Raw genomic sequence first — 16,877 nt, 5'->3', positions numbered from 1 at the left:
AAGTTCAGATAGGGTAAAGCACATGACATGGTTAAAGGAAGTTGTCTTGATGCAACCCAGCACTGTGGATAATGAAGAGACACTGATTTAAAAAAAAAAAAAGAGGAAGGAAAAAGAAAAAGCAAAGGTTACAGTTTCAGCCTCAGAGACACAGAAGAGGATGAGGACCGCCACCTACATTCCAAATGCACCAAGAGCCATGGCCCCCTGGCCTGAGATGGCTTAGGTATCTTTCCTTTGCAATTTCAAAACACTCGCTCAGTCAAATATGAGCATTCAACATACACTACAGAAGCCAGGGAGATGGATCCACAACTAAAGCACATTCCATGGAAACACAAAGACCTAGTACAACTCCCCTCCCATAGAAACCCATATAAGTGGGGGAGAAGTCAGAGGAGGTGGGTGTGGAGGTTGCCTATAATTAAAGCCTGGGAAGGCAGAGTTAGGGAATCCAGGGAGGAAAGTGTCAAGCAGAACTAACTGGTCATATCAATGAGTCTGATTTTGACTGAAAGACCTTGCTGCGGAGAATCTGATAGGAAAGCAATGAAAATCTATGACATCATATCACACATACACACATGTCTGCACAATACACATTCAAACACATGAGTACACATACGTATCTCTCACACACACACACAAAGAAAGAAAGAGAGAAAGAAGGAAAGAGAGAAAGAAAGAAAGAAAGAAAGAAAGAAAGAAAGGGGAGGAAATGGATAGATAAAATCCATAAATAGAAACTGCAATTAGGCTCCATTTATCCGTTTTTGATGTAAAAAGAAAGGGGTTGGTCGAAATGCCCTGTTTTGTTCTTTAAGTAGCGCTGAAGACCCAATCCAAGACCTTGTGCAGCTAAACGCTCTTCCTGTAGCCCTATTAGGCGCTCACGGACCTACAAAGTGCAGGTTTCCCTCTCAAATTGGAGGGATAAGGCTGTGCCCATGTCAGAGGTGGATGCAGGTCTCCCAGGTGAGATCTCACGGAGATGTCGTCTCTCTGACTGGCGCTAGAGGGCGCACGTGCCCTGGAGCCCCTCCATGTGTTCTTCAATCTCGGATAGTCCAGGCAGGGATCTCCAAACCCCACCCCCAACCCACCCTAAACCCGGAAGGTGGGGACAGAGCCTGAAACAGCCTTGCAGCTGTCAAGATGGGGGGACCCTGCCTGCTCCCTCTCCCGCCACCGCAGATCTAGTGGGAGGGACTGGAGGAAGGTTTTCCTTGTGCACCCTAGAAGAGACCAACCTCGTACAGAAGTTTTTCTCCGTATAGAGTGGAAGTCAAGTCTTAGATATCTTGATGGTCACTCTTGCTTTGGAATCAATGGTTGGGGGTGGAGATTTGCAGCAGTGTCTCTGAGGATGTCTTAAAGCGTCAGACATACCGAGAGTGAATCTCTCTCTGCCCTGCCTTTTGCTGTGTGGACCTGAACAAAGACATCTCTGAACTTCAGTTCCTTCTAGCCCGGAGACAGGATGAGCACTTCTTCACTGTAGGTTGGGATAAAGTCTGTATACCATCCTATACCTGCAGGTGGCTCAGAGAGCACCTGTAGAGACCCGAGCCTGCAGCCACCCATGCGCAGCTGCAGTGCGGATTGTTCTGCTCAGGAAGAGAAATGCTGACTTTTCATTGATCCACCTAATGGCTTTGTGTGGCTAATCAGCCTGAACTGCATCCAATTGTGTGTCTGTAGTTAGATCTAACTGTTGATCTAATTACCCAGGTCTAGAATTAGACTCTCACCCGGAGCTGGGAGAACTGCTTCAACCATCTCCTCCTTCTAATGGAAACCCTTCTGAGACTGAGAGCGTCCTCCCTGAAGCCTCAAAGTTGCCTTGAGCTAAAATGGCAGGTAGCAAAGAAAATCTTATTTCCCCCCCAAGCCCTAACTAATTACGGGATGTCATCCCAGCCCGATTAGTATTTACCCAACAATGTGCTGATTCCTGATCCAGCCAAAAGCTTACCTGCCATTTAAATGGAGCACGGTATTTAAATCTTAATTTCATTACCTGCTGGTAATAATCTTACAATTATAAATCCAAAGTATCGCTCGGAATATATTTGCATACATAAAGGAATCTCTCCTCATTGCTGTTCCACGGCACACATGGCTGTTGGTTTGACGTTCAAACCAGAGCTGAATATCCTTTTATGGAGAGAGAGATAACGGGGTTTTTCCCTGCACCGAAGCCTGCTTGGAGAGGGAGAGAAACACATGCACACCATGAAAGGGCATATGGGCAAGCACAAGTGTCCCGCCTGTCACCTGTGAGATATGAGCCACCTCTGTGTGGGTTACTGAGGCTCTCACATTTCTGCTAACAAGTCAGTCGATACAACAAAAGCCACTTCAGAATTCCCAGACATTCAACGCTGATTGTCACAGAAGGGGCAGTGGAGACTGTCAGCCTCTGCAGAACTCTCAGGCTGCCAGGGCCTCGATGCCTATTTTCTGGCTGTTATATCTCTAGGGCAACGTTCTCCCAGAGGAATAGAGGGTTTGCGGGCCCATCAGCACACGTGTGTGCACATGCGCAGAAAAGAACCATCTCGGCAGTGGGGAGTCCTGCACCAGTGGAAGGGGAAGTCTCTGGTCCTGCAAAGACTGAACTCCCCAGTGAATGGGATTGTTGGGAAAGGGCAGAATGTGGGGGTGCATCAGGAGAGGAACACCCCTAGGGAAGGGGAGTGGGAGGTGCTAGGAGATGTTAGCCTGGAAACCAGGAACAGGAAAAACTTTTGAAATATAAAAAAGAAATACCCAATTTAATAAAGATGGAATAAAAAAAGACACTCCTTCTGGAAGAGGAGAATGTGTGATTTCTTTTCAGGATCTGGGGGAAGATTTTGGACACCTGGGCAAATGTGGAATGACCTATAGATCCTTGGAAACATTTGGATAGTTCCAGAAACTCCTGGGAAAGTGGAAGATCCGAGATCTCTATGGCAAGAGAGGAAGGTTTATGTGAACCTGGAATGTGTGGGGGAATTACCTGTCCCAGTTTGTCAGTAGAAGAGTCAGCAGAAGGAGGCCCAGGCACAGTGTGATCTTCTTTGAGTCTTTCACTGTTCTCTCCAGTACTGTGTTTTGTAGATGTTGCAGGCACTCTGGATACCAACTCGTCACAGTCCACATGTTCTTCAAACCCAGTAGACATAAGCCGGCTTTTTTTTTTTCACCTTCCCAAGGATGGGCAGTAAAGATGAGGCCACTCTTTGTCTAGAATCAGGATGTCAGCAGATGTTCTGGTATCCCTGGTCCTCAGCATCGAGATGTATTAAAAAATTAAAGCACTAGTTTTATGTGTTCCCACGACACCTGGTATTTACAATATGTGTCAAAGAATCCAGACTCACCCCGAGTTAAATACTTCTTTAGTTGTATTAATATGCAGCCCGTGGAATCTTATATTTCTAATTACTCCTTCCCATCTGCTCTAGCTTGCTGTCTATTTTATATTTACTTCAGATGTGAACATATATTGCTATTATTTCATGTTACAGAGCAATCATGACTGAAAATGTTAATTTTAGTGCTGTTTTAATTACTCTGTCCCTCATGCACTGATTTCTGTGTATGAATATCAATTTCTGGCTCATTATTTTGTCTCCTTAAATGATTCTTCTGTAACATTCTTTTTCAAAGTCTACTTTTTTAATTTTTAATTATCTCTGTGAGTGAACGTGTGTGTGTGTGTGTGTGTGTGTGTACACATATGAGCACGATGTCCAAGAAAGCCAGTAGGGGGCGGTAGATTCCCTGGAGCTGAAATAACAAGTGGTTGTGGGTCACAGGACAAGGGAGCCTGAATCCAAACTCAGATTATCTGTAAAAGCAGTTTGCATTCTTAATTACTATGTTGTCTATGTGGCACCCTTTTAACATTTCTTCAATTAGTCCAGTTGGTTAGCAATTCCACTAGACATTGTCTGGGAAAAAACAAAACATTTTAAAAGTTTTATATTTAATAGACACTTGTTTTCTTCTGAGCACAGAACCTGAACTTTAGAGTTATTTATTTCGGAAGTGAACATGTGCCATCCTGCCTGTTTTGCAGTGGGCGTGATTTCCAGTCTAACTACACCCGTACCTTCTGTTTTGATTCTCTGTTCTTTCCTTGTTTTATTTTTCTTTCTTTCAAGCTTTTTCCACGACCAAGTTCTTTATTATATTAATATTTGATCGTATTAATTATGGATCTCTCCCAGCTCAGCTTTTAACGCTCATGAGCACTGAAACTGTGTCTGGCTGTACCCTTGTTCAGCACCTGGGACAGCTCCCGGGTCTCAGCCACATTAAGTGTTTGTTAAACAAAGAGGCTTTTTATTCTTATTTTACAGATGAGATGCCTCAGGCAGAGAAGGGTTATGGTAACGAAACACACTGGGATTCCTAACGTGGTTTCTGAGAGACTTAATGAGTTGAAGACAGAACAGGAGAGACTAGGTTTCTTGGGTTGTTATTACAAGGTCTTAGCCACAGAGGATGAAAGGTAACACGTTCAGTATGCCGTGAACTGCTCCGATTTAGGATATTACAACTCAGTGTGGATCTGCTCACATCAGCCCCTCCCTGGATGTGTGGCTTGCCTGGAAGAGTGTTAAGACACTTGTACATTGAATCCTGTTCTGACATGCAGGCATAAATATTGAGGACAAATAATCTTTCTATGATCATAGCTATAAAATTTTATTTGTCTTGTGTTTATTATATTTTATTGTATTTATTGTATTTTGTTGCATTATGTTTGAGACAAGATCTTACAACGTATCTTTTGCTGGCCTGGAACTTGTTTTGTATACAAGGCTGATAAGAAGAGAATCTTTAAAAAACATTCTTAGGAGCAAGTAAAAGCTAGCCTGGTTATTGCCCTACAATGATGGACCTTGCCCTGGAGACCCATGTTAATACAGTAATGTGTGGAATATACTGATTAACTGTTATTGATCCTCCTCTATGACTCTGCCTGGAAGGAGCCAAAAGAAAGCTCACAGCCACCATACAGCCAGGCAGAAGCAAGAACTGAACTTGAAATCGTGAAAGAAGACAGTAGGGGCAAGAGCTTGTATCCTGAGTCCTTGTGTATATTCCAGGAAGCAAAAACTAGCCTATAGTGATAAAGGCATCATCATGGTTTGAAAATGCTTGACCCAGGCTTGTCCCATGCCTGACAACCTAAGTTTGATACCCAGGACCCACGTGGTAGAAGGAGAGAGCTGACCCTCGCAAGTTGTCCTTTGACCTCCGTGTGTTTGTTTGTGTGTGTGTGTGTGTGTGTGTGTGTGTGTGTGTGTGTGTGTGTTCGTGAGCTTACAGATTAAAAATGGACATTTCCTAGACAGATACCAGGCACTGAAGTTAAAACAGGAACAGATAAACCAGTTAAACAACCCCATAACTCCTAAGGAAATAAAAGCATATTGAAAAAGGGACATAACTATCTAACCATGCAACTTAGTTCTGATATGTCCTGAAATGATCACCACTATTTTTGTATCAAATATTCATTTTTATTTATTTCTCAATATTTTATGCCAATTTTTAATTTCTGATTATGTGGAATCAGAAAAAGAATGTATTATTCTTTAACTCCAAGGAAATAAAATAACTTACCTTCTGATACATAACCCTGAATATTCTACATTCTCATGAGGAATAAAATAGCATATAGGTAAAATTTTTGTGTCTGTATGTTGATTAGAAATTAAGTCAGTTATAAATATAAAGTTGGGACAAGAACTTACCTTACTGTGAAAGGCAAACTAAGCTTGAGTATCTCCTCTGAACAAAGATACATCATCATCCTTTCTCACGTGTAGGTCAGATTTATCGACACTATTGCTAGATTTTTTTCATGTAGGGATTGATCTCAGCAGTTCAAGCTCAGCTTGGCAAACAACCATCCTTAGCCAGGGAACCTTTATGCAATCCCCAAATTTAATATTTCCTAATACTATCCGAGAGCATTTCTATGAATTCAGAATTAGTACCTGGATTATTCTAGAGGAAAGTGATTATGTGGGAATTAATTTAGCCACAGTGCTATAATGCTACCCGTTCTTCTATTTTATGCACTACTCGTTACATTTGTATATGTGTTTTAAAAAACCCTGCTTAGCCAACAAGCACAACCTCTGCTGAAAATATTATATAGCTCCCTTATGTCGATGGCTATGTCTCTACATCATTTTATGCTCACTGTTTTGGCAACTGATTTCTCTTTAATTTATGTTTATGATGCACATCATGGAGACCCTTCTGTTTTGGCTCTTTGGATGATAGTGTTTTCCCTGGTATTATTTCATTGAGGACACAAACACTTACCGAACATTCACATATTTACATTTATACTGTATATTTCTATCTGGTGATTTGACTATACCATTTATGGTGAAGCAGATAATAATCTCTAGTGAAGTAAAAGTCAAACGGTGTTTAAAAAATTGACCACCTGTATTCTTTTTATCTTTCACTTATTTTCAAGTAAGATACAAAGAAGTCTCTCTCTTCCTCGGATTTACTCTTACTTATGGAAAAATTAATTAGCAAATTAATTAAAATTATTTTAGAACAATAGTTTTTCTATGCTTATAATATCTAGATGTAATACTTTAGCCATGAGCTTTCTGAACTCTCCTGCATACTATAGAGTTAATACACTTAGTGTGCATGAGAACTCCACATAAGAGGCTAAAAAAATACCTCAGCCATTAAAGGATTGTGACCCAACCAAAAGGTCAATGAAACTGAAATTAGTCACTGTATATTAGGTGTTTGTATTGAAATAGTCACATATTAACTCTTTGTAATTCTCTACATCATATCAGGTCTAATTATAATGATAGTGAATCTATCCAATTACAAGATTCACCTTTATAGTTAATACCTTATTTGAATTATTTAACATGTGCTTTGGTTTCAACTTCATATTCTATACCAAAGGTAGCATAATTAATGCTCTCCTATAATCAAATAGCCACATTCTCTGCGGTAATCTGGTATGTTAGTAAAATATCAAAATCGGTTTCTTTAGTTCATTTACTTTGGAGAGATCTAATCTCATCAGAAATGCTGAAATGAAATATAAATAAAATAAACAAACAGAATAAAATATAAATCTTCATAAAAGATTAATGAAATAGTAAAATAAGTTATAAAACACGGAAATAAATTACAAAATTCAAACTCAGATTACCCCCACCAAAACCCAGCTCACTGAAAATAAAGACCATGTACCCATTATATAAGTAAGTACCTGTGAGGACAAGATTGACAACACTCTAAGTTCCTTCTCTCCCTTTACATTAAGGAAGCAGAGGTAATGATTTCCCCTATGTTCTCTGAATTATCCATGGTTCTGGTTAACATGCAACAAAAAAATCTAAAATGGCTGTTTATGGAAGATTCGTTTTTTTTTTTTCTTATTTGCATCAATAATGTATCATAATTGATGAAATTCTAGATGCCTAGTGAAAATGCGTTATATAAATAAATGATGAAGAAGATTCAATTTAAAATTATATTGTGTTTATTAGAGGAATTTTTCCACTCCATTTCATAATCCATATTATATAATACAGACTCTGTCATTATTCTCCACAGATTCCAGTCAGGATGTATCTTAATACAACACGCTTATTCAAGTGTATTTTGTATCTATTTGTATCCACCTCCCCATGACAACCCCCTCAATACATATTTCATATACTGGCAATGCGTATCCTGATACTTCCATTTATTAGGATGATACTATCAAGAAGATACAAGCTTCCTGTTTCTGGCTGAGCCGAGAGATGACATACAACAATAGCTCACTGTACCCAAAATCGGAGGGGGAGAAAGCTGGACTCCCAGAATCATGGAAAAATCTGAGAACTTAGGGGAAACCATTACCTCTGCTCACATTCCTGTGCTGAGAGGAAGCTGCTTAGAGCCCTATGGATACAGGAACCTTGGGAGAGTAAGGGAGGGGATTTTTCCAGTATCTACCTGTGCCAGAGATGGAAGCCAGTGGCCAGGAAAAGTAACACAACTGAGAACACAGGCGAAACCAACACTTCTGCTCCAAGCAACCAGGCTGGAGGCCTCAGGACACAGAAAACAAGAGCAGTCTGGGACAGGACACTTCCTGTTTCCACCTGCACCCATTGCTGATCTGGTCCTACATATCTCTGTACCCACATCTTGGTGGGAGAAAAGAAGTCTATAGGAATGGTGACAAAGAGTTTTACAGGATAGTGAAGCCACCATCAGAGACAGCAAGACCACGAAATACCAGAGAAAACCTGATGATAAGAGTCAAGCACAGAAATCTAAGCAACAGAAATCAAATCTACTTCACATCATCAGAGCTCCCTTATCCCAAGAAAGCAAATATTGGATATCCCAACAAACTGAGAAAGCAAGTTGTGGATTCAAAATCATTCTTCATGATGATGATAGAGGACATTGAGTAGGGAACAAATAAAACTCTTCAAGAAATACAAGACAACACGGGGAAAAGTAGAAGCCCTTAAAGGGGAAACAATAAATTCCTTCAAGAATTACAGGAAAACACAGTCAAACACATGAAAGAATTTAAAAAAAAATTAGGATCAATAAGTGGAAACAGAAGCAATAAAGAAAGCACAAAGAGAGACAAACCTGGAGGTGGAAAACCTAGAGAAGAAATCAGAAGTCATAGACAGAAGCATCAGAAAGAGAATACAAGAGATAAAAGATAAAAATCTCAGGGGCAAAAGATACTGTAGAAAACATTTACACAACCATCAAAGAAAATGTGAAGCTCAAAAATCTCCTAATGGAAAACAACCAGCAAATCCAGGACACAATGAGAAGATCAAACCAAAGGATAATGGGTATAAAAGACAGCGAAGATTCCCATAAAGAAGGGCCAGTAAATATCATCAAAAATTATAGGAGAAAACTTCCCTAACCTAAAGGGAGAAATGCCTATAATAATAAAAATATCATACATTTCTCCAAATAGATGGGAATAAAAAGAAATTTCTCCCTTCACATAATAGTCAAACACCAAATCCACAAAACAAAGAAAGAATATTAAAGGCATTAAGGGAAAAATCATGTAGCATATATAGGCATACCTATAAGTATTACACCAGACTTCTCACCAGAGACTATGAAAGTCACATCCAGAGTGGATTTTATAAAACACAAAGAGAAAATAAATGCCAGCCCAGCATACTATACCCTGCAAAACTTTCAATCAGCGCAGCTGGAGAAACCAAGATATTTTGTGATAAGATAAATTTACACAGTATATTTTCACAAATCCTGCCCTATGAAAGATAATAGATGGGAAACTCCAACACAAGGAGGGATTCTACACCCTATAAAAAGCAAGAAATTAATCCTCTTGCAACAAACACAAAAGAAGAGTCACACAAACATAATTCCACCTCTACCAAAAAATAATATCAGAAAACCACAATAACAATTCCTTAATATCTCTTAGCATCAATGCTCAATTCTCCAATAAAAAAGACACAGACTAACAAACCGCATACATAAAGAAGAACTAGAATTTTGTTGTGTAAAGGAAACACTGCTCAGTGAAAAAGTCAGATAGTGTCTCAGAATGAAAGGCTGGAAAACAATTTTCCAAGACAATGGTCTGTAGAAACATCCTGGAGCAAACATTCCAGTATCTAACTCAACCAAAAGTTATCAAAAAAAAAAAAAAGATAAGGAAGGACACTTCATTTACATCAAAGAAAAAAATTCGACCAGGGTCAATTCTCTATCCTTAATATCTATACGCTACATCCAAGGGCACCTAAATTTATAAAGGAAACTGTACTAAAGCTCAGGCTAACGAAATAGTCGTGGGAGACTTCAACAACCCACACTCAGCAATGGCCAGATCATGGAATGGGAAACCGGAACACAGTGAAATTAACAGATTTTGAATCAACTGGATTTAAGAAATATCTGTAGAATATTTCATCCTTGAACAAAAGAATACACCTTATTCTCAGGAACTCACGGCACATTTTCCAAAACTGATCATACAGTTGGTCATAAAAGAGGCATCAACAGATACAAAAGAGTGAAATAATCCCATGCATTTTCTCACACTACCATGACCTAAGGCTGGACTACAATAACAACAAAAATGTCAGAAAGCCCAAATACACATGGACGTCGAACAATATTTCACTCAGTGATAACTTGGTAGAGGAAGAACTAAAGAAAAAATTAAAAATGTTATAGAATTTAAGGAAAAGTAATGCACAACAAACTCAAACTTATGGGACACAATGATAGTATAGCTAAGAGGAAAACTGAAAGCTCTGAGAGTATCCAAAGGGAAACTGGAGAGAGCATACATTAGCAACTTGACAACAAATAAAAAAGCTCAAAAACAAAAAGAAGCAAATTCACCCGAGAGGAGCAGAAGGCACGAAATAATCAAACTCAAGGCTGAAATCAACTAAGGAGAAACACAAAGAACTCTACAAAGAATCAATAAAACCAGGAGCTGGATCCAAGATAAATCAACATGATATACAAATCTGAGCTAGAATAACAAAAGGGCACAGAGAAAGTATTCAAATAACAAAATCAGAAATGAGAGGGAAACAAAACAACAGAATCTGCAGAAATTCAAAACATAATCATACTGTATTACTGAAATTTATATTCAAGAAAAGTAGAAAATCTGGATCAAATGATGAATTTTCTATACAGGGAGCAGTTACCAAAGTTAAGTCAGGGTCAGAAAAAATATCTAAATTGTACCATGAATCCGAAAAAATTAGAAACAATTATTAAAAGGCTCCCAATTGGAAAAAGATCCCAGGACCAGATGATTTTAGTGGAAAATTCTATCCGCACTTCCTAGAATCAAATACCACTATTGTCCAAAATATTCCACAAAATACAAACAGAGGACCACTACCCAATTCCATCTATGAAACCACAGTTATGCTTATACCTAAAGCACACAAAGACCAAATAAAGAAAGTGAACTTCAGACCAATTTCCCTTTTGAATATTGACAAAAAATATTCAATCAAATCATTGCAAAGCAAACCCATGAACACATCAAAATGGTCATCCATCACGATCAAGGAGACTTCAAAACAGGAATGCAAGAATATTTCAATACGGAATTCCATCAACATAATCCACCAGAAAATCAAACTGAAAGAAAAAAATGACATTTCCATCTCATTAGATGCTGCGAAAGCATTTGACAAAATAAAACGCCCCTTCATAGCCAAAGCCTTGCAATGATAGGAATTCAAGGCCCATACTCAACCATAGTAAAGTCATGGACAGCAAACCAGTAGCCAAAAATCAAACTAAATGAAGAGAAACTTGAAGCTCTCCCTCTAAAATCAGGGAAGTGGCTATTCATTCTCTCCCTACTTATTGAATATCGTGCTCAATGTGCTAGCCTGACCAATCAGACAACAAAAGGAGGACAAAGGGAAACAAATATGAAAGGAAGAGGCCAATATATCATTATTTGCAGGTGATATGATAGTATACCTAAGTGACTCCATAATTTCCACCAGAAAACTTCTGCATGTGATAAAGAACTTCAGCAACGTCCTGGATATAGAATTAACTCAAACAGATCAGTGACCTTCCATGACTAAACATACCGAGAAAGAAATTAGGGAAATGACACACTTCACAATAATCACAAATAACAAAAAATACCTCCGTGCAACTCAAACCAGGCAAGTGAAAGCGCATTATGACGAGAACTTAAAGTCTCTAAAAGAAGAAAGTCTGAGAAGATGGAAAGACCTTTCATGTTCATGGATTGGCAGTATTGATATAGTAAAAATGGCCCTTAGCCAAAATCAATCTACAGATTCAATGCAATCCCCAAGAAACTCTCAACAAAATTATTCATACAGTTAGAAGGAGAAATATGCAAGTTCATTTAGAATAAGAAAAAACAAGGTAGTGAAAACTATTCTCAAATTAAAAGAAATTCTGGGGAAATCAAAATCCCTAAGCTCAAGGTGAATACCCAGCAATAGTGATAAAAATTATATGGTATGGGTACAGAGACAGGCAAGTAATCACCTGTGTTGGTTCACGTAGATGTCAGCATGTAAATTAATGTAAATCCATCCTTTCTTATCACGCTGTACGAAGCTGAAGTCCAAGTGGACTAAGGGCATGGAGAAAAAAGAGATATACACAAACTAGTAGAAGAAAAAGTGGGGGCGGGGTTGGGGATTTGGCTCAGTGGTAGAGCGCTCACCTAGCAAGCGCAAGGCCCGGGGTTCGGTCCCCAGCTCTGAAAAAAAGAAAAAAAATAAAAGAAGAAAAAGTGGGGAAAAGCTTGAACACGTGATGACTATGGAAAATTTCTTGAACAGAACCCCAAACAAGTGGCTTATGCTCTACGATGAGGGGGTTGAGAGATTGGACCTTGTAAAATTGCAAAGTGTGTTCAAGGCAAAGAACGCTGTCATTATGACAAAATGGCCACTAATACATTGAAAAAAGTCTTTGCCCTCCTATATCTGAAAGAGAATTAATATTCAATATGTACAAAGAACTCAAGAAGTTATGCTCCAGAAAGTCAAATAACCCTATTATAAATGGGGTACAGATCTAAATAAATAATTTTCAGTAGAAGAATTTTGAAAGGCTGAGTAATACATAAAGAAAAGATAAACGTCATTATTCATCAGGGTAATGCAAATCAAAGGATACACCAGCCAGAATGGCTAAGATCAAACATTCAGTTAACAGCAGATGCTGGTCACCATGTGGAGAAAGGGTAAGACTCCTCCATTATTGGTGGGATCTAAATGAGGTACAATATTCCAGGAATTACTCTGGGCTTTCCTCAGAACATTGGACATAGTATATGCTGAGGACTTAGCTACCCCACTCCTGGGCATATTCCCAAATGATGCCCCAACATAGAACCAGGACACACGTTGTACTATGTTTACAGCAGCTGTATTCATGATAGTCAGAAGCTAGGAAAAACCCAGATGATTTGACCACAGGAATGGGTACAGAAAATGTGGTTCATCTACGTAATGGAGAGTCCCTCAGTAATCAAATACCATGACATCATGAAATTAATAACAAATGAATGAAACTATGAAATACCATCCGGAATGAGGCAACCAAATCACACACACACAAAACAAAAACAAAAACAAAAACAAAAACAAAACACACACACACACAGACACACACACTCTCAATACCCCAAAAGCTTGAATTACCCAACATACAGTTCACATACTGCAACCAAATCACACACACACACTCACAAAAAAAAAAAAAAACAAAAAAACACACACACACACAATATATATATATATATATATATATATATATATATATACATATATATATATGTCAAATCTACTTTTAATCTGATTTTTGTGGTAGGATGTTTCATCTTTATCCCAGAACTTTAATCATGATCTATTTGTTTTTTTTTTTTTTTATTTTTTTAGTCATCTGCAGATACATCTTTTTTAGATATGAATCCTTCTCACTGGAGAACAGAGAAGAGAACTGCAGTTCCATGATTAATAAACGACATTGCAAGACACCAAAGCAAAATGTAAAAGTGTGAATGGAATAAATATTTTAGGACAGTGTTTTGCAAGCAACTTCTTTCATAGGCAGTCTTTGAATGAGAGCTCTGAAAGTTTGCATTTCATATTTGAGTATTCTGGGACTCTGACTAGAATGTACTCACAACTGTTTGGGATTTTCTTGGCAATTAACCAGTTTGTGAACAGAGCTGAATTCATCAAATGGTCTGATGTATTTGTTAATATTACTACAGTGAGGAACAACAGTGCTAAAGCTCTTCATCTGCTTTTCAGACAGCATCCTCATACAAGTGTGGACTTCTGTGGGTTGTGGTAGGGAAAGGTTGAGAACACTGGCTGAAAGCTATAAATGCAGAAGTACATGCTTGAGGGAGGGAAAGGCCTGTGTGTAGATCATAAACAACTTCACAACATTCATTGTTTTAATAATCGTTAGGAAATGGACTTCTGCAAAATGACTTCAGCAGAACAGCACGGTAGGAAAACAGTAACTGATTAACTGGAGATTTAGATGCACTGGATTGTTAAACATGGGCTTAGAGGTAGAGACATGTCAGCACATGAATAATGGATAATCAATCCTGTGTGATCTGTTAAGCTTCCCTACCTCATGGTTTCAGGCAAACAGCATCAGATTTTAGCACTGAGGAATAGAATAAAACCAATTTGTAGAAAATCCCAATCATAAGAAAATACTGTCCCCCTCCATGACACACATCATCTCTCAGGTGCACTTGCCTCAGCATGACTGAATGTCTGCTGTCAGCACGGGCTTTTCCTGCCACCCCTTTCATACCTGCAGAGCTCCAATCTGCTTCATCTAAGTCATCAGCTCCTCATGCTGTTGCAGGTAGATTAGATCACTGCGTCTGCCTATGAAGTCTTTCTCTATATATAAAGGCACAAGGAACTGTTCTCACTCCAGTGAGCTGGTGTGAGTAATCTTTAATCTCATTGGTGTTGTTAGGGGCTGTAATGTCTTCAAATCCCAGAAGACCATGTTTGCAAAGGAGTTGATTGAGGACATCTTGGGTATTTCTGTAATAGGGGCAGGTGGGATCGATGAACAGGTTGGCCTTCCCAGACTGGATCTTGCAGTTCACATACACCTGAGCCAGGCTGACAGGGTGCAGCTTCCCAGAAAAGAATGTTGAGTTGAAGATACTGGTCTGTTTGCGAATCGCAATCCCAATGTATTCTTACCCATGCATTCTACTTGAATCCCCATAGAAAACACGGAAGAAAGAAGCTTTTACTTTTCATGTTTGCACTCACAATGCTACCAAACCCTCACAGACATTAGAACCTGCATTCTGAAGATTTATCCGTATACCAGTGACCAGATGAGACATCTAGCCTTTTGGACTAATAAACTAATGGATTCTAGGACTTTACAAATAGTCAGACATTGTTACAGTATGTGGTCCATAGTCTGTGGTCATTTTGACTAGTCCGATTCCTCTGTACAGAGAAATGCATCCTTTACTCTCTGTTGGGGAAAACCAACTACTAAACCAGGAATCTAGAGAAGACCTTTTACAGCAGTTTGTCTCTAGTAAGAGTTTCAGCTCAGTTACAAGTTTCCAATGACCTAATTCCCTTAGTCGGATTTTCATACAATGCTTTGATACATTCCTTCATATTTTCTATAGTTCTTGTCAACGGAATTAAAATAGCAATAGTAGGGGCTGGGGATTTAGCTCAGTGGTTAGAGCGCTTACCTAGGAAGCGCAAGGCCCTGGGTTCGGTCCCCAGCTCCGAAAAAAAGAACCAAAAAAAAAAGTAGCAATAGTAACCTATCAATGAAGTGCACAATAATTTATTTGCATGAGTGCAGCAGGGAGAAGGATTGTAGGATAAACAAGAATTGGAAAGCAAGATGGCCTTCCTTCTGCGGACCAAGACCAGGAAACCTGAACTACATAAATATCTGAGGCAAGTTGTCTGAAGTTTGTTCTTTCCTTCAATCATGGGGCTCCTAGTGAAGGAGCTCAGGTCTCAAGAGTTGGCAAAAATTATCTTTATTGCTGAGCCAGGTCAACTGCTGAATACCTCATTCATGGACTGAAGAAACTCTGTATCCATCCTGCTATAATGTGTATATATCTATGTGTCATTCAGATAATGGACACTTCACTTTTGGTTTGAAAGCAACAGTTTGTCCCTGAAGAGACACAGATTCCTCTTTCACACATTATTTCACAGGCTGATGGTGGGTCTCATAAGTGCATTCCGGGATTTGCTTTACAATAATCATTCAGTGATCTGGAAGAAACACTTTTTAATGTTGTGAGACCTACTAGAACAATATCCACCATCATTTTCCCTTCCCAGATTAATACTGAATCATTCTCCACCAAAGGTCTGTGGTCTCTGATGAAGGCAGCATCTCCCCAGACTAGTCTGAATATTGCTCTTGGCTCTGCATTTATGATACATCAATGTGATTTCCTTACCACGTTCATTCCCAGGAGAGTTTTTCAATTCTTCATTTCACCCGATGGGTCTAATCTACATCGTCACCCAGGATGATATTTGAGAGTTTTGCAAATCAATAAATCAATAAATCAATAAATCAATAAATCAATAAATCAATAAATCAATAAAAAATGAAAGAAATAAAAGAAAGGAAAACTCCAAGCTTATCTCACCATTTGACTCAGAAATCTAAAGTGATAGTCAGTGTAAATACTAGTGGAAAGACTGAGATGATGAAGTCTCAACCAGAAGCACTTCTCTCCCCCAGATATTAGTGAAAGATACAAACTGCACTATTGGCATCCAAAGCCTGGAGGAGTTTACTCTGAGCTGAGGACACAATTCTTGTCTTTCCCTTCTTACTTAGGACATTTTTATAATTGACAAAAAAAAAAATAAATGCCACGAGCTCCCAGGAAAACGTGTATGACCTTCCAAACACTTGCCTTTTGGAATAAAGAAATGAATGATATAAACTCTCTGACTTCCAGGATCCATAAGAACTGAGAAGTCCAGATGCTTCTGAGAGGCTCGCAGCTCTGGACTCCCATATGTGGACGGCTCAGATCAAGTCTATCTCTTCAGTGATCCTACTCAACCCCCACCCGGGACTCACTGAGCTTTCCCAAGGACCACGTATTTCTTCCTTTTTTTATACCAAGACAGAAGGCCAGCTTTCTTCTCCCCATCTCTGATGTCTTCATCCTCTTTCTTCTCACTCCCCAATGGCTCGTTATTCTGAATTACAGGCCAGTTAGTAAACCCTAGAGGTCCTGAAGGAATATCAGAAAGGGAGATGCAGTCACAACAACA

This window comes from Rattus norvegicus, chromosome 3, assembly GCF_036323735.1.
Source record: "Rattus norvegicus strain BN/NHsdMcwi chromosome 3, GRCr8, whole genome shotgun sequence".
Lineage (NCBI taxonomy): Eukaryota > Metazoa > Chordata > Mammalia > Rodentia > Muridae > Rattus > Rattus norvegicus.
The sequence above is the reverse complement of the archived record's forward strand: the minus strand, read 5'-3'. Positions refer to the sequence as shown.